The sequence below is a fragment of the Lolium rigidum genome, chromosome 2 (genome assembly GCF_022539505.1).
Source record: "Lolium rigidum isolate FL_2022 chromosome 2, APGP_CSIRO_Lrig_0.1, whole genome shotgun sequence".
NCBI lineage: Eukaryota > Viridiplantae > Streptophyta > Magnoliopsida > Poales > Poaceae > Lolium > Lolium rigidum.
Genome location: NC_061509.1, coordinates 132,130,527 through 132,155,628, shown reverse-complemented (window position 1 = coordinate 132,155,628; position 25,102 = coordinate 132,130,527). Strand labels below are relative to the sequence as shown.

Below are 25,102 nucleotides of genomic sequence, written 5' to 3'. Positions count from 1 at the left end.
TTCACCTCGCCTCCTGGGCTTCTCTGCACGAATTGATAATTTCGGCATAACGTCCTCGAGAACCGTCATGGCATTAAACCTCCACTACACCCACTTTATTTATCTGTGCCGAACGGTTCGCCACTCCATCCCCTCGCTCTGTTCTGTCCACCATTGGCTTCCAAGCCATAATGCAGAGCCAGCCGATTTCAACAAAATCGGCTCCTCAGAGCAGAGAATCTTCAGGGCGAGGTGCCCCCCGAGCTTCTTCAGTCCACTTCTTGCGCCTTGCTGGTCAGATCGGCTCCTTTCCTTTGGCGGATTTGATGCAACCCATCCTTAACCTGATCTACACGTCCATGCTGCTCTTGGCATTGGCCAGGGTCATGATCCCTCAAACTTGCCCCAGCTGATACCACGGACTCGAATACTCGCAAAAAGAATTTGGAGGCTCTTGAAGAGAGGATCTGAGCCACCAAACCACTCCATTGAGGAGTTCTTCCATTGACCCTCTGCTTATAACAGTTATACCTCTTGAGTCGATGGCCATGCATCGGCTTTCTATCCTTAAGTCGATGTCTGTGCATCGGCTGTGCTCAAAAAATTTTGAATTTTTTATGGCCGATTTATGTATCGGCCCCCATACTTCAATACCCATCATCAAAGAATATCTTGGGCTGCTGGGCATTTGAAAGACGCTTCTACTGCATATCCTCGTGTTTTATCCACCTAGGTGCCCCCCGAGCCGATTCTTTCAAGGGATTTGATGGTATCGGCTCTTCAGGTATTCCACGTTGGATCAAATATTGAACCCAGGCAGAATGTATAGTGAGGACAATTTTGGCCGATTGCTGGAATCGGCCTCCATGTTGCTTGCTCGATGAAGGTTTTGTAACGTTCCTTCATAAATCCTTGGGGCCGATCTCCTGGATCGGCATCGCCACGTTTGTCCATCGATGTTGCTTTTCGCTACACGGTCGGGCCCATGGATAAGACCAACCTAGCCCCATCCTGTGTAACGTTGATGTGCTCGCAGTCGTCGAAATTGGGTGCCTCGTGTAATCCTGGAGCACCAAACTCCGTGGGGAGGACGAGCACCATGTTTGTGCCAGCCGATGTTTCATCATCGGCTTTCCTTTGCTTGGGGCGCCACTCCATTTTTCGTGGTCGACCCTCTTCATCCAGGGTTCGCCGGATCTTTGCGGCCGGATCAGGTCGCGCCTTCCTTAGCGTGTGCAGGTATAACCTTTCGGCTTCCTCCAAGCCGCGCAATCGCTGAACCCTACGCTTTTGGGAACGGCTGAGTCCATCAGGGCACCACCTTGGCCGGTGGTACCTGTCTTCTTCTTCTTCTTCTCCCTCGTCTTCCAAATCCTCAAGATCTTCCATCCGAGGGGACTCAGCGCGTTTGCTTCGAGGCGGGAGAGGCCCTAGACGCTTGAACACGGACACGTTAGCTGCATCCTTCTTCTTTTGTTTGCATTACGGGCGGTTGCCGATTGTTGGCAATCGGCTCATTCCTGAATCCCGAGCGGTGTCTGAAGAAGGGGCAGTCCCAGTGCCTATCCTCGTCGTCTCGCTCCCTTGACTTTTCCTTGGCGTGGCGCTCATATCGCTCCTCGTCGTGATCATGCCGACGACGTCTCCTGTCGTCCCTAGCCAGACGATCTTTTTCATCATCGTCGTTGTATCGCCGGCGTTGGTCGTGCTGACCCACATACTTGTTGAGGAGGTGATCAGAGAGAGGTCGCTGATATCTTATGTTCTTCACTTCTCCCTCTGTGACGTAGCGCTTGCCGTCGTGACGGAGCCGATCGCGTGGAGCGGCTTCCTCTCGTGTCTTTGCTATGAGAGCAGCTGCCCTCATCTCCGTCCTTACCGAGTGGTGCCCGGGTCCCACCATGTTGATATTGCACGAGAAATCTGGCTGGCACCCTCCATGGTAAGTATACTCCACCATATTAACGGCGGGGAAGGGGTGTGTGTCGACCTTCATGGCGTACTTGGTTGAAAATTAGCCGCCCTTTTTCTATCGCCATTTGGATCTGCCGACGCCACACCCTGCGGTCGTTGGTGGCGTGGGTGAACGTGTTATGCCACTTGCGGTATGGCTTTCCGTTCAGCTCTTGCACCGTGGGGATCTTGTGGCCTTCGGGTACCTTTAGCTGCTTCTCCGTGAGTAAGAGGTCGAAAATCTGTTCAGCTTTGGTCACGTCGAAGTCGAACCCTTTTGGAGGACCTTGTGGCTTAACCCACTTACAGGACACGGGGCTTGCCGCCCGAGCCCATTCAGCCACTGCTACCTCCTGATCTCCCGCAGCACCTTCATCCTCGTCTGCCTCAACCAGGACCACCGCTCGCTTGAATTTGTCCTGGTAAACATCTGGGTGGCGCTGTTCATATGCTGACAGCTTCTGCACCATGTGCGCCAATGAAGGGTAGTCTGCTTGGGAGGCCACGTCCTTGATCGATGATGAGAGACCCACCACCGCCAACTCGACCGCTTCTTTTTCACTTACGTGAACCGAATAGCATCGGTTCCTCACGGTCCTGAAGCGCTGGATGTATTCCGACACTTGTTTCCCCGCGCTTCGTCGTACTTGTGCTAGATCGGCAATGCCAGCCTCGGAAGCCTCCGAGTGATACTGCTCATGGAACTGCTCTTCCAACCGCTTCCAAGTCCGGATTGAGTTCGGTGGCAGCGATGTGTACCACCCGAAAGCCGATCCTGTGAGGGACTGTGCGAAGAACCTCACACGCAGCTCGTCTGACGCTGAGATCGTGCCCAGCTGTGCCAAATATCGGCTCACATGCTCGATGGAGCTGGAACCATTTGATCCACTAAACTTTGTGAAGTCAGGGAGCCGATATTTGGGTGGTAGCGGGATCAATTCGTACTCGTTGGGGTACGGCTTGGTATAGCCGATTGTCCTCCTTTTCGGCATCATGCCGAATTGGTCTTTCAGAATTGTACAAATCTGATCCGCGGTGATGGTTGAAGGTGTCGAACCCTGAAGATTCGCCGGGGTGGCATACTTAGCCAGCCATGCTTGCTTTTCCAGTTCTGAGCCAACTGCAGGAGCTGAGCTCTGGAGGTTTGTCGGGGTGGCGTACTTAGCTAGCCACGTCTGCTTCTCAAGATCTGTTGCCGACATTCCTCCTGCTGTTCCAGAAGTCCCTGCCGTCGCAGCCTGGTTCGAGAGTGCCCGATTGCTGCAATCCGCACGTATGCGCACGCGTATCCGTGCGGGATCTCCTTGGGCGCCTCATGTAGGAATTGGTAGTCACTAGGGTCACCACCAATCTTGTAGACGACGTATGCCGATGAGTTCGGCACTTCTGGCGCTGCCAACGCGAACGGCAGCGGTGGCCGGGACCGGAGTGGCATCTCTCCTTGGTAAGTCCCCGGGGCTGGTCCCGACGGAGAGTACCGGTGGCTCATGATTTCCTGGATCACGCGCGAGCGACACGCTCCAAAGTGTTCACCGGAGCTCTCGAGTGGCGGTGCAGCGAATGAGCCACCATGAAGTTAATCTCCCGACGCGGCGACCTGGTGCGTTCTTCCGACGGGGAGGACAGGTCCACTCCATCGAGCGCGCCTTCGGGTGAGAACCCCTTCCACCCGATGCCATGGGAGCGGGTTACGTGGAAAGAGCCGATGAGGTCGGCTTCGAGGACTGCCTTGATCTCGTCATGCTTCTTCTTGAGCTCGTCAGTCAGATCCTCGTACTTGACCGGAGTGCCTTCCGCCATCTCAGATGTAGATGGCGATGCGGTGGATGACGAAGAAGGTCCCACCGGGAGTGCCAGAATGTGTTGCGGTCAGAAACCCATCGGCGGGCAGCGACTGACAACACCGTAGGCCGGGAACAACTCAGGGCTGCGGCTGGCCCTGGTCCCTCAGAGCGACGGCCCGCAAAGCCTTCTGGTCACACGTCCGATGCTGTCGCAAGGGCGTGCCACATGACCTATACCTGGTCAGGAAGGTGTTGGATGATGCCTCGCTTAGTTTCCTGCATGGCATACACGTAAACATCAAATACGAGCCTCGATCGGCTCTCAGGTTATCCTATGAATCGGCTCAAAGAGCCGATCCACCCATGATTCGTACAAGGTGTCCGAATATATGGTGGTCCCGCTTGATCAAGATAAAGCTAATGCGATCTACGACGATTTAGGGTTTTCACCGCATAATCGGATCATCCTACTCACGATTGGGCCTCGCGCTCGCGTACGGTGATCGTAAGCCGATCCTAGACAGGGCCTAAAAACCAACACGAGGTTGATCCCCGGAACATCCTGTCTAGGGCTAGCAAACTACACCCTACACGCCGCTGGATCCTCCAACCCTTTGTAAGGCCTAACTATTGCGGATATTAAACTAATCCTTGAAGAACAAGGAGCAACCGTAACGGATCGGATCTACTAAACAATGATCAAGCGGGGTGCCGCCCCTACACCTAGGATAGGTGTAAGGGCGGCTAGATGTATAAGGGTTGCACTACGACAGCATATGATACGAAGAACAATGCTAACCCTAACACATCTAAGATAACTACGTTGCTCGCCATCAAAAAGGCTTCAGCACGAGCAACGCATGAACAACGTAATAAGCTTATGTTGCCTAGATCGCAAGATGCGATCTAGGCAGCATGGTGCTTACCAGGAGAAACCCTCGAGACGAAGGATTTGGCGATGCGCCGAGATTGATTTGTGTTGAACGTTGGTTGTTGTTTATTTCATAAACCTTAGATACATATTTATAGTCCGGGGGACTTTCTAACGTGGGAATAATCCCGACCGTGCACGAGGCAAACTCTAACTAACCGACACGTAATCTACTACGTTACAGATACAAGGGCAAACTAGCCCAAACTTTGCATATAAGGCCGATTCACGTATTTCTTCTGTATATATTCTTTAAGCCCATCTCCAATCGCGGCCCACCTCTGATCCGGTCAAATTCTGGTGATAACAATTTGACACTTGTATTGTCAGCAAAATATATATAAATAATTCTTGGAGAGTAGATTACTCCTTGCATCGTAAAAAAATATTATTTCCCATGCATGGAGAGTGTTGGGATTGCGGAGTATGACAATGTGATGCTGAGATAGATGGTGGGACGGTTGTTGCGTTGTTTAGAGAAAACCTCTTAGCGAGCATGCATGCACGCCCTTCCTCCGAAAGATATTGCAAAAAATCACCCACTATTGGTCTCTTCCTTGACAAACTACTCTCATTAGGTTTTTTGCGCAAACCACACGTTCAAAGAAAGGCTAATTGATGACACGAGAATGCTATATCATCAGCGAGAGAGATGCATCATGGCCATCAGATTTAATGGTAAGCAGCTTAATCTTCAGTTTGAAGCTCCGTGCAACGGATTACGTGTATAGTAGGTAATTTGTGTGCAAAATACAATAATAGTGGTATGTGCAATCTCCACCTTCCCCTCTGTGAGGTCGATTCTCTCTTTACTCTATACTAGTTGAATGCCCGTGCGTTGCTACGGTCCTCGTTATTTTATCATGCATGCAGACATTATATACATAAAAAATCACATGTTTGAAAAAAGATAGCAATATAATATTCCGATACAATAAAATTCTAGATAATTTGTTCTTAATTTGTCGCACCAACACATTAATTCTTCATCATCGGTAGCTAGTGTTGCACCTCCACGAACTGGAATATATTACCTGCTTGATTAGTTACATGTACCATGATAATCCCCATATCGACAAAAAACAAGAAAAATATCGACAGAAAAGTTACAAGTCTGGACCTGTATAGGCACAACAAGAAACAAATGATCAAAATAGTTGGCAAAACTTCATCAAGTAAAAGGGACATTCCTATTGCATTAATCCACCACAATGAACACTACAATATAGAGCATTAATCCTTCAGCAAGTTATGTATACTTTCTAAATTGCTAAAATTTAACTTGAATATAGTAAGTCACAAACACTGTTTTGAATATGTACACTTGTGTAGTGCAGAAATAAGAAACTTCTAATTGGCATTAACTCTATGCAAAATCATTGACCATGGTCTGAACTAAAACATGTAAGCTGGATACTTCTCATAGACGAGAACTCGTACCAAGACAATTATCTATGCATTAGAAGAATAATTAGCACTTCACATTTTACTTCACCTACTTCTCTTCAGTGTTATCCTGTGTTACAAAACAAATTTAGTCAGATTGAAATCCTATTGATCATTTAGCAGACTGACTAATGAGAAAGTGAAGAATGCCATCAATCATGTCATTGTCTGACTGATCATTCCACTCAGCAATCATGGAAAAGCTTTTCTTGAGCCTTGGATTAGATGAAAGAGCTCTTGGAAGAAACAAGCTATGAAGAACTTGTTAAAGCGGATTTCTTTCAGCTTGCTTTCCATTTAACCATTTCGTCTATCAAATCTTGTTGTAGCTTCATGCGCACTTAGGAGATCCAACATTGCGAATGATCATACTTCAGTGTTACAACATTAAGATAAATAACATATTGGTGATGATAGCTTCTACTTTGATAACAACAAAATCAGGGACACCAGTAAGAATCGGCAGGTAAACCGATTAATCTTGTGAATAAGAATAACGAGAGCATTAAGACGGTCCCAAAAAAAAATTTGCAACAAAGGGGGTGTATTTATGATTCTCAATGTGGTTATCTGCACTCGGTAATAAGGACATCATCTCCTGAATGATTAAGAGGACCTATCAATATATGTTTTTTTTTGGCACAAAGATAAAGTACATGGGTTTATATAATCAAGTGCATTCACTTGCAAGCTTAAAATATTCATATTTTCACTTATAGTAGGGATGTGCTATTTCGGCAGATAACCATAGTAATCACAATAGTCAAATTATATAATCAAGAGCATCCGCTCGCAAGCTTGAAATATTCATGTTTGCACCAGACACAATCAAGGTACATCTTAGAAGCAAAAAACCAAGTTTAACTTTCAAAGGACTGACGTGCTCAGCCATGCTGGTTTAGTTAGAGGTCGACCTTTGCATCAACAAGAGCAAGTACCAGCAAACTTTTCCATTTACATGTATTACTCAGATTAACAAAACTGCCAGAAACTTTCTGAAAAAACAAGGAAATGAATAGTACTTACCAGAAAACTTTTCTGTTTTACATGTATTCTTCAGGCCAACAAAACTGATAGAAACCTTACATATTATAAAATTTCTGTTGCAAACATATGATATTTTAGTTTGAATATGCATCCACAGGTGCATTGTCCAGAAGCGCTACTTGATAAACCCTGGAACGAAAAGTAAGCTCCATGTGGGCATTCTTTAGCAATATATGTTACTGTTTTTTAAATAAATCCTCAAACATTTTGTAGGTTTATCATTGTGCTGCATAATAAGCCTTGTGACGTGTGAATACCGTCAATAGGATGTCTTGTCACAAATATCTTATAAATGAAAATCTCTGAATATTTAGATTCATGTCCCTCAGAGGCTACAGACACCATCATCACCTATTATGCAGGAAAGCAATAGAAATGTAGATCAAACACGCCTAATTGTTACAGATCAACCTGTATGGTAGGCCACTAAGATTGTGATACACACGCGTAGCTTTTATTGGCAAGCATGGTTGAATGTTCAGTAATAGCTGGGATTAATGAAAATTGGGACAAATGCAACCATCTTATCTCGGTGTTGCGGATTTGTGGTGATCGAACAACACATGCCCTTAGCTCAGAAATCACACTATGATTGGCTTCAGAAAGCGTCATGTAGCCAGCAGACTGACACTTAAGAACATAAAAAATACATGGGAAGAATCTGAAGATGTAAAGGGTCACACGAGATTTAGACAAAATTCACAGACAAATGTACCTATCCTACTGGCCATCTCAAACTCCTCATCGTCGGCGAATTACTTGTGGGCGGATGCGGTGCTCCTTGTCAGCACATGATTGGAGATAAATATGCCTTAGAAAGAAAACAAATATGTTAACAAGCACAAATTGCACACACCACTAATTCAAATGAACATGAAAAAAACTTACCATTGATCGGAGTCAGCGGCACGCATATCCTCTTCCCTTGAACGGCCTACGGCATCACCGGAGAACAAACTCTGCATCATCGGCATCCTTCTCCACCATCTCCCATGCTTTGGTGCACCTAGCCAAGACCAGCTCCTAGCCATCCTTCCATCAAAATCTCGGCTAAGGAACGAGTCCATTAAGGCATTAAAAGATGATCTCTGACAAAATAAGCTCAATGAGGTGACCTACTAAAAGATGTCTCTGACTACTCATGTAGTCCAAAATTTGCAACGACCCAAAATACCCAAAATTTACAAAAACCTCAGTTTATCTTTTAAAATAATTAGGGCTAGTATCGAGTCCATGGTACCGCCAGATGACCTCTCGCAACTACGGCAACAACATATCTTTTGCTTCTTACATACTTGCATATAACTTTGTAAATAAGATATTGTCTGCAAGATGTGCAAATAAGATTGAGCTAGGCATGCCAAGTCTACTGAATTACGTACGTTAAAATTAAATAGATAAGTACTCTTTTATATTGCAAGGTTACTGAATTACTTACCTATGTCATTGCACATGACAAACGAGTGCATTAGCAGGATTACATATAGTTGATGAACAGTAACCACGAGTGAGCAGTGGCCTGTAGACTGTAGAGCTCAAGCAACAAAACCTAATCCTTCAAATAGCAGAAGTGGTTGCAATAACACTAATGACTATAATTTCCATGATTGCCTGATGTTAGCAAGATGTGGAGAAATGATATATCATGTACAAATCAAGCCTGTAATATCCGGTGATAAAAAAGTTCACGTGCTTTCCAGCTGCAGACAGTGAATGAATCGACAGATAGGAGCCATCGCGTGAATAATAACTTATTTAAGAAATCTAATTGAGAATAGCAGAGCTCTTGTTTACCTCTCAATTATAAGTGGTACCATCTTCTAAATCTCTGTAGATACAGAACCGGACGTTGAATCAGGTGGCGGAGGAAGAACGATGGGGCAGCTGACGAGGGGATCTGCCGGATGGCGGCGCACGGAGGACAGTCGACGTGTGGGACCAGAGGCAATAGTAGGTCGGAGAGGAGTCCGGCAGCAGCAGCTCCGCCAAGCAACCAGGCCGACGCTTCAGCTCGGGGGCGGCAGCGCTCCCATCGGTGGGAGCCCCAACTCTGGCGGGAATCTGCTCCATCGAAAAGCGAAACGGCCCGTCGGTCGAGTGGTTGACGACGAAACACTCAGATCCCCGCCGCCGCCCGGATCCATGCCCAGTAGGCTGAGCTCCAGCGGCCCGAGTCGCGGGGCATCATCGGGCGCGGCAGACACGACTGCGACGAGGTCAGGGAACTTGAAATGAAAGACCACGCCCCTATGTGCCTGGATAACTTGAGATGAAGGATGGAGTCATAGGGAGAATCGGTGGCGGAGGGGAAGCGATGAGTGATGAACCCTAAGACGTGAGAGAAATCGTAGATGGGGCGAGGGGGGAATGACGGAGAGGGGATGGGTGAGAGCTTTCCATCGCAGCGCGATCTGCAAGGGAGATCGGACGGACTGCGTGTGTCTCGGATGGAGATGGACAATTGGACGAATAGGATGTTTCCAATAACGACCACCAACGTGCGTTGAGTGTCAAACGACCAACTCCCATTTAATAGTAAAGATATTAGATCTGAATCTAAAACTTCAAACTGTCCAAGGTTGAAGGAAAAGATAAACTTAATAACCATTTGAATATTGAGCGTCTATCCTATGGAATTTCAGACGAAGACAAATATTAAATTTGTTTGACAATGATTTGAAATCGACTTTTAAAACTTGGTGAGCTTGGTGAGCTTGGTGAAACTTGTTTCTTCTTCTTTTAAACAACTTGTTTCACTGCACTTTAAGTTTAGTTTATCGGAGAGAGGGAAATATTTTACAACTGCCTTATATTTTAAATTGCATACACATATGTTTCCAATAAAGTTTATCAAGCTCTATTGTGCATCATCATGACTGAACGTGTTTCAAAATCCAAAATTTGATTTGTACCGCTGCAAATCCTTTTTAGATTTTTTTAAATATATCTCTAATATAAATACACCGATTTAAACGATATGTAAACGGGAATTATATATCAGTAAATCTGGTATTTCAAATCTGGGTTTAGAAATTAAATGGACGCGGCTAATTCCCGGTCAACCTGGAATCACTATTAAAAAAACCCGTCCGATTCTACTTGATGGTCACCGATTAGCCAATAAACTCATTTATCACCCGATTAACTCATTTATCGTCCGAAGTCGCCAGCCGACCGAGTTGACACCGATAAGCGATTTCCTCAAAATTGTCTGTATTTAGCTTAATTATCGGTCACCCGGTTTCATGTGTAATTCACGTGTAACTAGAGCAAAGTATATGCAATTGCACATCATGTTTAATTACACATCCATGTGTAATTCTCGTATGCACGCATCACGATGCAGACCTAACGGCCGTCGAGTTGATCCGGAACTAACTTAATTCCCTGTCAACCTCGAATTAGCAAAAGGAAAATTAAATTCATGTACGTACGAAGTTTCACATGTTCTCATTATTGTTATGTGGGGTCAAGAGCAATAATATGTTCCTTCAAGTATTCCTCGCCCCCAGCCCACCTCACACACCCTCCCTCTCCGCATCTGCTTCCCGCCATGTCTAGAAACAAGAGCAAGGCAAAGCTCGGAGGAGAAGATGCGTTGCAGTCTACCCTGCCGTTGAAGGGAAAGCATGCCGAGATTAGTTCAACTCTTCTCCTTCCGCATATGCTCCCGCTCCCATACAACACATTCATCACCTCGAGCCAGATAAGGGATCTCATGTTACCAGCTCCCTAGCTCATCAGTAGTGTCACGGAGCCGGAGACGAAGGTAACTTCCGTTCGCGTGCCCTTCTTTTGCATATTCAAATATAATTAGTCAAGATCTAGCTGTCACCTTTCGCAGGTGCCTCCATCCTTCACAGGCTTCTTCACCCAGCTCCAGAGCCAGAGGGAGCTCGAGTTAGCAGCTACGCAGCTGCCAAAGATTGTCAGGGAGCCGGAGAGCAACGTAACTTCGGGTCGCCTGCCCTCCTTTTGACTATTGCATTGTAAGAGGAGTTAAGATCAGCTCTTACCTTTCGTAGGTCTTCACACTCAAGTCCCTCATGACGGAGAACCAGAGGGAGCTCGTGTTAGCAGCTACCCAGCTGCCCAAGAGTGTTAGGGAGCCAGAGACCAAGGTAACATCGGCTCGCTTGCTCTCCTTTTGCATATTGCATGGTAGGAGTTACGATTTAGTTGTTACATTTCGCAGGTGTTTCCATCTTTCACCCAGAACTAGATGGAGCTCGTGTTACCAGCTCCCCCGCCGCCCAAGAGGGTCAGGGAGCAAATGACCAATGTAACTTCGGCTCTCCTACCATCCTTTTGCATAGTTGTATGCTTGGATTAAGAGTGAAATGTTCCCTCTCGCAGGAGATTTTGGCTGCATTTTTAAACAGAAGAAGAAGATTGTCAAGCTCACTGGAGATAATGGGATTACGGAGGCGTTCAAACTCGAGGGAGAAGTTGAGATCAAGCTTGAGGGAAAATATGAGATGGAGGAGCTGCTCAAGAACTTTGGAGAAGATCAATCCAAGGAAAATGAGGTTACTTGGACTCGTTACCTTTCTTTTTATCGGCAATCAAGGGAAGTAAGAGAAAGATTAATAACATAGCCGGCTGCTGGCTATAGAGCCCTGCCATGTCATCTTGCAGTCATCATAAAGCCCACTCACACAATAGATTGAGAATTCGTATTAGGCTGGCTGATAAGTAAGTTTTATTAGAGATTTAATAATGTAATGTTTGGACTCTATTACCTGCACAAGTTACCACAAAGCCTTTCACATGTTGGAGAAGATAAACGACCAACTATTATCTCTCCTTGAAACAGGAGTCCTCTCGGTCAACAACGATCACCTTGATGCGGTTATTGAAGAACTAATGCTTAGGAGCTAGCGGATCTGTGATGGATAAGGTTCGTCTTGCCGGGGTGGTGGTTGCAGCCTCTTCTTTCTCTCGCCGATTGACCGTGAAGGATTTCATACCCGTAGCAGTTTAACCAAGCGATCAGTTGCCACTACTTCTGCTTTTAGTAGGTGTTAATCGAACTACCTTCCGTTCTCAATCTGGATGCATACAAGGTTTTCCCGTTGCCACATTTTGGGTTCCTATGAAATTTGGGTTCGATGTATGCAGATCTGCTAGTGGTTCCAAGTTGGACTTTTTGATGTTTCACAGACCTGATTGCAGCTATATGCTTGTGGTTCATCTTTTTTTTCATTTTCGGGATTAATTTTTCATGGTCCGATTTAGCTTTTGGTTACATGTTCAATGTTTGTTATGGACTCTTTCCAACAAATTATAAGGGAGGGATAGTCCAATGCAACCAAAAGTCCGAACTGATCTAAAGGGGTAGGCAATCCGCTTAAACATATCAACACCCCTCCTCACGTGTGACTGGGGAGAAGAGAATAGAAGGTTAACACGTGGAAAGAAGAATAGCACACGTATGAATGATCGTATACACGGCGAACATTTCTGATAAAGGGCGCTTTATTACTCGAAGAATCAAGCATTACACCCAGCCTCTGCATATCTTTGTGGTAAAATTAAAAGGAAACATGATGAATCAAGTAAAGTAAATGCAAGTAAACTAATTTTTTTGTGTTTTTGATATAGCAAACAAGACAGTAAATAAAGTAAAACTAGCAACTAATTTTTTTTGTGTTTTGATATAAAGTGCAAGACAGTAAAAGTAAAGCTAGCAACTAATTTTTTTTGTGTTTTGATATAATGCAGCAAACAAAGTAGTAAATAAAATAAAGCAAGACAAAAACAAAGTAAAGAGATTGGGAAGTGGAGACTCCCCTTGCAGCGTGTCTTGATCTCCCCGGCAACGGCGCCAGAAATTTGCTCGATGCGTGTAATTGACACGTCCGTTGGGAACCCCAAGAGGAAGGTGTGATGCGCACAGCGGCAAGTTTCCCTCAGTTAGAAACCAAGGTTTAATCGAACCAGTAGGAGTCAAGAAGCACGTTGAAGGTTGATGGCGGCGGGATGTAGTGCGGCGCAACACCAGAGATTCCGGCGCCAACGTGGAACCTGCACAACACAACCAAAGTACTTTGCCCCAACGAAACAGTGAGGTTGTCAATCTCACCGGCTTGCTGTAACAAAGGGTTAACCGAATTGTGTGGAAGATGATTGTTTGCAGAGAAAACAGTAAAACAAGTATTGCGGCAGATTTGTATTTCAGTATAAAAGAATGGACCGGGGTCCACAGTTCACTAGAGGTGTCTCTCCCATAAGATAAAAGCATGTTGGGTGAACAAATTACAGTCGGGCAATTGACAAATAGAGAGGGCATAACAATGCACATACATGATATGATAAGTATAGTGAGATTTAATTGGGCATTACGACAAAGTACATAGACCGCCATCCAACCGCATCTATGCCTAAAAAGTCCACCTTCGGAGTTATCGTCCGAACCCCTTCCAGTATTAAGTTGCAAAGCAACAGACAATTGCATTAAGTATGGTGCGTAATGTAATCAACAACTAAATCCTCGGACATAGCGCCAATGTTTTATCCCTAGTGGCAACAGCACAACACAACCTTAGAACTTTTCATCACCGTCCCGAGTGTCAATGCGGGCATGAACCCACTATCGAGCATAAATACTCCCTCTTGGAGTTAAAAGCAAAAACTTGGCCAGAGCCTCTACTAGTAACGGAGAGCATGCAAGATCATAAACAACACATATGTAATAACTTGATAATTAACATAACATGGTGTTCTCTATCCATCGGATCCCGACAAACACAACATAGAGTATTACAGATAGATGATCTTGATCATGTTAGGCAGCTCACAAGATCCAACAATGAAGCACAATGAGGAGAAGACAACCATATAGCTACCGCTATGGACCCATAGTCCAGGGGTGAACTACTCACTCATCACTCCGGAGGCGACCATGGCGGTGTAGAGTCCTCCGGGAGATGAATCCCCTCTCCGGCAGGGTGCCGGAGGAGATCTCCAGGATCCCCCGAGATGGGATCGGCGGCGGCGGCGTCTCGGTAAGGTTTTCCGTATCGTGGTTTTTCGCATCGGGGGTTTCGCAACGGAGGCTTTAAGTAGGCGGAAGGGCGCAGTCGGGGGCCCGACGAGGGGCCCACACCATAGGGCGGCGCGGGCCCCCCTTGGCCGCGCCGCCATGTGGTGTCGCCACCTAGTGGCCCCACTTCGTATGCTCTTCGGTCTTCCGGAAGGTTCGTGGCAAAATAGGCCCCCGGGTCTTGATTTCGTCCAATTCCGAGAATATTTCGTTACTAGGATTTCGAAACCAAAAACAGCGTAAAACGAGAACCGGCACTTCGGCATCTTGTTAATAGGTTAGTTCCAGAAAATGCACGAATATGACATAAAGTGTGCATAAAACATGTAGGTATCATCAATAATATGGCATAGAACATAAGAAATTATCGATACGTCGGAGACGTATCAATGGCTTCTTGCCATTTGTTGGAATCTGGGCTCATCATCGCTTCTTCATACGTCGCAGGGTCTTCATCATTGTTGTCCACAATCATGACATTTAGACAAGGATCATACCAATCAGGAGTGGCACGTTCCCTTGTCGATCTGCGAGGTTCAGTAGCTATCTCGTTTGAAGTTTCATGATCATCATCATTAGCTTCCTCTGTTGACGGTGCAGGCGGCACAAGAACATTTTCCGGTACTGCGCTACTCTGATCAACGAGTGAAGATTCATCAATCTCATCGAGTTATACTTTTCTTCCAGTCACTTCTTTAGTGACAAATTCTTTCTCAAGAAAGGTTCCGTTCTTAGCAACAAAGATCTTGCCTTCGGATCTGTGATAGAAAGTGTACCCTATAGTTTCCTTAGGGTATCCTATGAAGACGCATTTCTCCGCTTTGGGTTCTAGCTTGTCCGGTTGTAACTTTTTTACATAGGCTTCGCAACCCCAAACTTTAAGGAACGACAGCTTAGGTTTCTTATTAAACCATAATTCATACGATCGTCGTTTCAACGGATTTTGATGGTGCTCTATTTAAAGTGAATGCGGCTGTCTCTAATGCATAACTCCAAAATGATAACGGTAAATCAGTAAGAGACATCATAGAACGAACCATATCTAAGAGAGTTCGATTACGACGTTCGGACACACTGTTTCGTTGTGGTGTTCCCGGCGGTGTTAATTGTGAAAGTATTCCGCATTTCTTTAAATGCATGCCAAACTCATAACTCAAATATTCACCTCCACGATCAGATCGTAGAAATTTAATCTTCTTGTTACGTTGATTTTCTACTTCACTTTGGAATTCCTTAAACTTCTCGAAAGTTTCGGATTTATGTTTCATGAAATAGAAATACCCATATCTACTCAGATCATCTGTGAAGGTTAGAACATAACGATAACCACCGCGCAATGCTACACTCATTGGTCCGCACACATCGGTATGTATGATTTCCAATAAGTCAGTAGCTCGATCCATAATACCAGAGAATGGAGTCTTAGTCATTTTTTCCATTAGACATGCTTCGCATCTATCAAGTGACTCAAAGTCAAGAGATTCAAGTAATCCATCAGTATGGAGTTTCTTCATGCGTTTCACTCCAATATGACCAAGACGACAGTGCCACATATAAGTAGAATTATCATTCAATTTAATTCGCTTAGCATCAATGTTATGAATACGTGTATCACTACTATCGAGATCTAATAGAAATAAACCATTCTTTTCAGGTGCTCGACCATAAAAGACATTATTCATAAAAATAGAACAACCATTATTCTCAGACTTGAATGAATAACCGTCTTGCATTAAACAAGATCCAGATATAATGTTCATGCTCAACGCGGGTACAAAATAACAATTATTGAGGTTTAAAACTAATCCCGAAGGTAGATGTAGAGGAAGTGTGCCGATAGCGATCACATCGACTTTGGATCCATTTCCAACGCGCATCGTCACTTCATCCTTCAATAGTCTTCATTTATTCTTTAGTTCCTGTTTCGAGTTACAAATATGAGCAACCGAACCAGTATCAAATACCCAGGTACTAGTACGAGAACCAGTGAGATAAACATCTATAACATGTATATCAAATATACCTTATTTCTTCTTCTTGACAAGGCCGCTCTTCAGATCCGCCAAATACTTGGAGCAATTACGCTTCCAGTGTCCCTTCTCCTTGCAGTAATAGCACTCAGCATCAGGCTTAGGGCCAGTCTTAGGTTTCACAGGAGGAGTGGTAGCTTTCTTGCCACCCTTCTTGTTTTTGCCTTTAGACTTGCCCTGTTTCTTGAAACTGGTGGTCTTGTTGACCATCAACACTTGGTGCTCTTTCTTGATCTCAATCTCAACAGATTTCAGCATGGCGAAGAGTTCAGGTAACTCTTTGTTCATGTTCTGCATATTGTAGTTCATCACAAAGTTCTTGTAACTAGGTGGCAGTGATTGAAGGACACGATTAATCCCCAGTCTGTTAGGAATCACTATTCCCAAGTCACTGAGTTTCTTCGCATTCCCGGTGATACGTCTCCAACGTACCTATAATTTCTGATGTTCCATGCTTGTTTTATGACAATACCTACATGTTTTGCTCGCACTTTATAATGTTTTTATGCGTTTTCCGGAACTAACCTATTAACAAGATGCCACGAGTGCCGTTCTCGTTTTCTCGTTGTTTTTGGTTCCAGAAAGGCTGTTCGGGCAATATTCTCGGAATTCGACGAAACGAAGACCCAACATCTTATTTTTCCCGGAAGACCCCAGAACACCGAAGGAGAGTCGGAGGCGGGCCAGAGGGGCACCACACAATAAGGCGGCGCGGCCCCAGGCCTGGCCGCGCCAACCTATTATGAGGAGCCCCCAGGCGCCCTCCTGCGCCGCCTCTTCGCCTATAAGACCCCTTTCAACCTAAAAACGGGAGATCTAAGGCAATCGAAAGAGATCTCCCACAACCTTAGAAGGAACGATACCAGTAACCCAATATTGCCGCCGTATGTTCTTAACTTTTTGTGTAATTATGTAGCCCGTCGCTCAGTATTTTCGGTGTTTATGCAGCTACTGTAGGATATTGTGACAGATCTTCAAGGGGAATGCAACAAGTTGCATGGGGAGATCGCCCAGTGGCAGAAACTCCACAAGGAGACCTTGGTGTGCTTGGAGCTGTGAAATGCTTGCTTCGAGAATGTGGTTGCCAAGAGGCAGGAGCTACTCCTTGAGTGCGAACGCCTCCGTGAAGAGAATCTAACTCTAATGGGAAGCTCAATCTTACTATGGATGAAGCCATGTTGGGAAAGAGAGCTTGTGGATGCCTACATGAAGCGCTCTGAGATGCGCAAGACGCTTTCGGATTTAAAGGATAAGCTAACTCGCTTCAGGAACTCTAACAACGATCTGAGGAAGAACATCAATGACCCGCGCGCCCAGAAATGTGGTTGTCGATTGATACGTCTCCAACGTATCTATAATTTCCTATGTTCCATGCTAGTTTTTTTTTTTTTTTTTTTTGAAGCAAGACTGTGAGGCAAAAAGCCCCACAGCAAATTTTATTAAAATATATAAAAAAGTTTATATACAAAAAAGACTCCTAAAACTACAAAAGGCTAAACTAAAGCAGTCACTAAGGTAGGGACTTAATCCAACTAAGAAGACTATCCTTATGCTTGGCCTTAATTCTATACTGCAGCCAAAACATATCCTGTACAAACTTGACCTTCCATCTAGCAAAAGAAGCATTCTCCTCGCTGAAAATTCTTCCATTTCGTATGAGCCAAATATTCCAGCAGGCAGTAATAATAACCTCCATGAAAAAAGGCTGCCGAAAACTTCTTTTGGCCTCAGTAATTACCACCTGTAAATCATCATACTGCTGCCAGTCAATCTGCAAATAATTCCATATTCTAGCACTGAAATTACAATGAAAGAACAAGTGAATCCTATCTTCATACACCCTGGCTGGACAAAGCACACAAGTATTATCCTCAGATACATTCCAATGCCTCCTCCTGAGTAGGTCTCTAGTATTCAACCTATCCACCAGAAGCAACCATGCAAACACCTTTGTCTTCATCACACAGGAGGACTTCCAAAGCCAAATATAAACCTTAGGAACCATAATGTGAGCATGGATATGATCATAGAACTGTTTAGCAGAGTAGCTCTCACCCCAACAGTAATGCCATTTATCATTTGTCCCCAACAATTGATTTTGATCCATTAAACTCTGCAAAGCCTGAAGCTCTTGGAATGCTTGAGTAGACAAAGGTCTATAGAACAAATCTGATAAATTCTCTACACTATACACCTCCTTTGCAGACATTTTATCATTAAGCACATATGAAAATAATCTTGGAAATCTGACCATCAATGGCCTAGCAAGTCCATCCACTTTCCAATTATCCTGCCGGAACATAAAAGTATCCCCCAGTGCCCATAGAAATAACTGATATACCTCTAAAATTATCCACTTGTTTCATGACATCCTTCCACCAAAAAGAACCACACAACTTCTCCTCATGTGGGACTTTACCCTGATAGTGAGCAGACCAAACCAACTGAACCCAGGGAGTGTCCCTTTTATTGTAAAACTTATCCAGAAATTTTATCAACAAAGCAGCATTTTGCTTCTGAAAATTGACAATACCAAGTCCCCCCTTCATTTTAGGCTTGCAAATCATTTCCCATGCTGCCAAGGACTGCTTAGGATGTCCCTCTTGATCTCTCCATAAACATTGCCATGCTAGTTTTATGACAATACCTACATGTTTTATTCATACTTTATATCATTTTGATGCATTTTCCGGAACTAACCTATTAACAAGATGCCGAAGTGCCAGTTCCTGTTTTCTGCTGTTTTTGGTTTCAGAAATCTTACACATGAAATATTCTCGGAATTGGACGAAACAAAAGCCCACGATCTTATTTTTCCATGGAGCCAGAAGGGCCAGGCCAGAGGAGGCCCAGGGCCTCCTCCCCATCAGCCGGCGCGGCCAGAAGGGAGGCCGCCCCACCCTATGGTGTGGGCCCCTCGGGACTCCCCCGACGCCGCCTCTTCAACTATATAACCCCTCGCGACCTAAAAACTCGAGACGGATTGACGAAACTCCAGAAAGACTCCAGGGACGAGAAAAGTTACGCAGCCGCCGCCATCGCGAAGCCAAGTTCGGGGGACAGAAGTCTCTGTTCCGGCACGCCGCCGGGACGGGGAATTGCCCCCGGAAGGCATCTCCATCGACACCACCGCCATCTTCATCGCCATTACTGTCTCCTATGATGAGGAGGGAGTAGTTCTCCCTCGAGGCTAAGGGCTGTACCGGTAGCTATGTGGTTCATCTCTCTCTCCCATGTGATCTTTATGTGATCATGAGCTTTGTATCACTATTAATCTATGTGCTACTCTAGTGATGTTATTAAAGTAGTCTATTCCTCCTCTATGATGTAATGTTGACAGTGTGTGCATCATGTAGTACTTGGCGTAGGTTATGATTGTAATCTCTTGTAGATTATGAAGTTAACTATTACTATGATAGTATTGATGCGATCTATTCCTCCTTTCATAGCTATTGTTGACAGGTGTGTATGCTATGTTAGTACTCGGTCTAAATTGCAACGGTCTATTATGCTCTAGAGTTTACTTAAATATGAACTCCGAATGTTGTGGAGCTTGTTAACTCCGGCTTGAGGGAGCTCTTGTAGCCCTACACAATGAATGGTGTTTGTTATCAAACAAGAGAGTGTATGTAGCACAAGTGAGGAGAAGTTATTTATTTGTTATGTGATCAATGTTGAGAGTGTCCACTAGTGAAAGTATGATCCCTAGGCCTTGTTTCCAAATACCGCAAGCATCGCTTGTTTACTTGTTTTACTTGCATCTTTACTTCCTGCAATATTACCACCATCTATACCACATGTGTTTTACTATCTCTTCGCCGAACTAGTGCACCTATACATCTGACAAGTGTATTAGGTGTGTTGGGGACACAAGAGACTTCTTGTATCTTAATTGCAGAGGGTTGCTTGAGAGGGATATCTCTGACCTCTACCTCCCTGAGTTCGATAAACCTTGGGTGATTCACTTAAGGGAAACTTGCTGCCGTTCTACAAACCTCTCGCTCTTGGAGGCCCAACACCGTCTACGAGGAATAGAAGCGTGCGTAGACATCAAGCTATTTTCCGGCGCCGTTGCCGGGAGGTAAGGTAAAAGGTATTCACATCCTCCGACTACTAAACTATTTCCTAGCACTGTTGCCGGTGTGTGAGTGCTCGAAGCTATTTCCTTTAGATCCTGCAATTATATCTTTTTGTTTCTTGTTTTTATTTTCACTAGTTAGGCTTAATGGAAAACAACAAAAATATTAGAGATCTTTATAGTATTTATCTTGAGTTAGGACATGAGGTGTTTGAAGAGAAAATTAAAAAACCTATGGAACTTTATATGCATGGTAATGGCAATGTTATTAGTATGAATGCTTTGAACACCATTGTTGCTAATGCTATGGAAAATTCTAAGCTTGGGAAGCTGGTTTTGAGGAGCATGATATTTTTAGTTCCCCAAGTTTTGAGGAGAAAATTTACTTTGATGATACTTTGCCTCATATATATGATGATTATAATGATAGTGGTATTTTGGTGCCACCTACTATGGAGGATAAAGGTTATTATGATTATACCATGCCTGCAATTTATGATGATAACAATGATGAATATGATATTTTCAGTCCACCTACTATTGAGGAGAAGATTAATTATTATTACAATATGCCTCCTATATATGATGATTATGGTGATGAGAATAATAATGATAGCTATCTTATTGAATTTGCTCCCACTAAAATTAATAGTATTGATTATGCTTATGTGGAGAGTAATAATTTTATGCATGTAGCTCATGATAAGAATATTTCATGTGATAGTTATATTGTTGAGTTTGTTCATGATGCTACTGAAAGTTATTATGAGAGAGGGAAACATGGTTATGTAGGATAACGTAGCATAGAAAACAAAAATTTTCCTACCGCGAACACGAAATCCAAGCCAAGATGCAATCTAGAAGACGGTAGCAACGAGGGGATTATTGAGTCTCACCCTTGAAGAGATTCCAAAGCCTACAAGATGAGGCTCTTGTTGCTGCGGTAGACGATCACTTGCCGCTTGCAAAAGCGCGTAGAAGATCTTGATCACGGCGCCACGAACGGGCAGCACCTCCGTACTCGGTCACACGTTCGGTTGTTGATGAAGACGACGTCCACCTCCCGTTCCAGTGGGCAGCGGAAGTAGTAGCTCCTCTTGAATCCGACAACACGACGGCGTGGTGTCGGTGGCGGTGGAGAACTCCGGCGGAGCTTCGCTAAAGCACGCGGGAGCTATGGAGGAGAGGGGGCGGCTAGGGTTTGGGAGGGGTGGCCGGCCACTCAAGGGGGCGGCCAGGTTGTGGTCTTGGGGTGGCCGGCCACTCAAGGGGGGCGGCCAGGTTGTGGTCTTGGGGTGGCCGGCCCCCTCCCCTTGGCCCCTCATTATATAGGTGGAAGCCCCAAGTGTTGGACTACAAGTCTCCGAATAAGACCCGAACCCAAAACCTTCCATGTGATAGGGAAACCTACCCAAGGTGGGAATCCCACTTGGGTGGGATTCGCCCCTTCCATGTGGGGGGTGGCCGGGCCCCATAGGGGGAGTCCACTTGGGACTCCTCCCCCACTAGGGTTGGACGGCCATGGAGGTGGAGTCCCTCCGGGACTCCACCTTCCTTGGTGGTTTCTTCCGGACTTTTCTAGAACCTTCTAGAACCTTCCATAGAACCTTCCGCATCATTTTAATTCACATAAAATGACATCCTATATATGAATCTTATTCTCCGGACCATTCCGGAACTCCTCGTGATGTCCTTGGATCTCATCCGGGACTCCGAACAAATATTCGAACTCCAATCCATATTCAAGTTCTACCATTTCAACATCCAACTTTAAGTGTGTCACCCTACGGTTCGCAAACTATGCGGACATGGTTGAGTACTCACTCCGACCAATAACCAATAGCGGGATCTCGGAGATCCATAATGGCTCCCACATATTCAACGATGACTTTAGTGATCGAATGAACCATTCACATACAATAACAATTCCCTTTGTCACGCGATATTTTACTTGTCCGAGGTTTGATCTTCGGTATCACTCTATACCTTGTTCAACCTCGTCTCCCGACAAGTACTCTTTACTCGTACCGTGGTATGTGGTCTCTTATGAACTTATTCATATGCTTGCAAGACATTAGACGACATTCCACCGAGAGGGCCCAGAGTATATCTATCCGTCATCGGGATGGACAAATCCCACCGTTGATCCATATGCCTCAACTCATACTTTCCGGATACTTAATCCCACCTTTATAACCACCCATTTACGCAAAGTGGCGTTTGGTGTAATCAAAGTACCTTTCCGGTATAAGTGATTTACATGATCTCATGGTCATAAGGACTAGGTAACTATGTATCGAAAGCTTATAGCAAATAACTTAATGACGAGATCTTATGCTACGCTTAATTGGGTGTGTCCATTACATCATTCATATAATGATATAACCTTGTTATTAATAACATCCAATGTTCATGATTATGAAAATAATCATCCATTAATCAACAAGCTAGTTTAAGAGGCATACTAGGGACTTCTTGTTGTCTATATATCACACATGTACTAATGTTTTGGTTAATACAATTATAGCATGGTATATAAACATTTATCATAAACATAAAGATATATAATAACTACTTTTATTATTGCCTCTTGAGCATATCTCCAACAGTCTCCCACTTGCACTAGAGTCAATAATCTAGATTACATTGTAATTTACCTTACACCCATGGCATTCTGGTGTTGGTCATGCTTTGCCCTAGGGAGAGCTTTAGTCAATGGATCTGCTACATTCAGATCAGTGTGTACTTTGCAAATCTTTACTTCTCCATCTTCGATGTACTCGCGAATCGAATGATAACGCAGCTTGATATGCTTCAGCCTCTTGTGTGACCTTGGTTCCTGTGCATTGGCGATGGCACCCATGTTGTCACAATAGATGACTAGTGGGTCCAATGCACTAGGAACCACACCGAGATCTACAATGAACCTCTTCATCCATACCGCTTCTGATGAAGCCTCTGAAGCCGCTATGTACTCCGATTCTGTTGAGGATTTCACCACCGTGCACTGCTTCGAGCTTGCCCAGCTTACTGCAGCACCATTCAATATAAACACGTACCCAGACTGTGACTTAGAGTCATCAGGATCAGTGTTCCAACTTGCATCGGTGTAACTTGTTACAACGAGCTCTTGGTCACCTCCATAACAAAGAAACATATCCTTAGTTCTTTTCAAGTACTTCAGGATATTCTTGACCGCTGTCCAAGTGTTCCATTCCTGGATCACTTTGATATCTCGCTAGTCAAACTAACAGCATGTGCTATATCCGGTCTTGTACATAGCATGGCATACATGATAGAGCCTACTGCCGAGGCATAGGGGATCTGACTCATCCTTTCTCTTTCTTCTGCCGTAGGCGGACCTTGAGTTTTACTCAAGACCTTGCCTGGTAACATAGGTAAGAATCCTTTCTTACTTTCGTCCATTCTAAACTTCTTTAGAATCTTGTCCAGGTATATACTCTGTGATAGCCCTATTAGACGTCTTGATCTATCTCTATAAATCTTGATGCATAATATATACGATGCTTCACCAAGCTCTTTCATTGAAAAACTATTATTCAAATAACCCTTTACACTGCTTAATAGTTCTATATCATTCCCAATCAATAATATGTCATCTACATATAATATCAGGAATGCTACAGAGCTCCCACTCACTTTCTTGTAAATACAGGCCTCTCCATGACACTGTATAAACCCGAAGTCTTTGATCACCTTATCAAAGCGTCGGTTCCAACTTCTCGATGCTTGCTTTAGTCCATAGATTGAACGCTGAAGCTTGCAAACTTTGTCAGCATTTTTAGGATCGACAAAACCTTTGGGTTGTACCATATACAACTCTTCCTCAATGTCTCCATTAAGGAACGCCGTTTTGACATCCATCTGCCAAATCTCATAATTGAAAAATGCAGCTATTGCTAACAAAATCCTCACAGATTTTAGCTTCGCTGCAGGTGAGAAAGTCTCATCGTAGTCAACACCTTGAATTTGTCGGAAACCCTTTGCGACAAGTCGAGCTTTATAGACAGTAATATTACCATCAGCATCCGTTTTTCTCTTGAAGATCCATTTATTCTCGACAGCCTTGCGGCTATCAGGTAAGTCTACCAAAGTCCATACTTTGTTATCATACATGGATCCCATTTCGGATTTCATGGCTTCTTGCCATTTGTTGGAATCGGGCTCATCATCGCTTCTTCATACGTCGCAGTGGTCTTCATCATTGTTATCCACAATCATGACATTTAGACAAGGATCATACCAATCTGGAGTGGCACGTTCCCTTGTCGATCCGCGAGGTTCAGTAGCTATCTCATTTGAAGTTTCATGATCATTATCATTAGCTTCCTCTCGTTGCCGGTGCAGGCGGCACAGAACATCTTCCGAGCATCGCGCTACTCGATCAACGAGCAGAGATTCTTCAATCTCATCGAGTTCTACTTTTCTTCCAGATCACTTCTTTAGTGAGAAATTCTTTCTCAAGAAAGGTTCCGTTCTTAGCAACAAAGATCTTGCCTTCGGATCTGTGATAGAAAGTGTACCCTATAGTTTCCTTAGGATATCCTATGAAGACGCATTTCTCCGCTTTGGGTTCTAGCTTGTCCGGTTGTAACTTTTTTACATAGGCTTCGCAACCCCAAACTTTTAGGAACGACGACTTAGGTTTCTTATTAAACCATAATTCATACGGTGTCGTTTCAACGGATTTTGATGGTGCTCTATTTAAAGTGAATGCGGCTGTCTCTAATGCATAACTCCAAAATGATAAAGGTAAATCAGTAAGAGACATCATAGAACGAACCATAT

General features: G+C 44.4%; 1 long non-coding RNA gene across 1 annotated transcript; it reads right to left on the bottom strand.

Annotated features, from left to right (window-relative positions):
* Positions 1-5,528: 5,528 nt before the first annotated feature.
* Positions 5,529-9,511, bottom strand: LOC124692364. Its single transcript, XR_006999486.1, has 2 exons — positions 8,029-9,511; positions 5,529-7,951 (listed from the first exon to the last, which is right to left on the bottom strand). It is a non-coding gene; the product is annotated as an uncharacterized LOC124692364 (long non-coding RNA).
* Between the last annotated feature and the right edge of the window lie 15,591 nt (positions 9,512-25,102).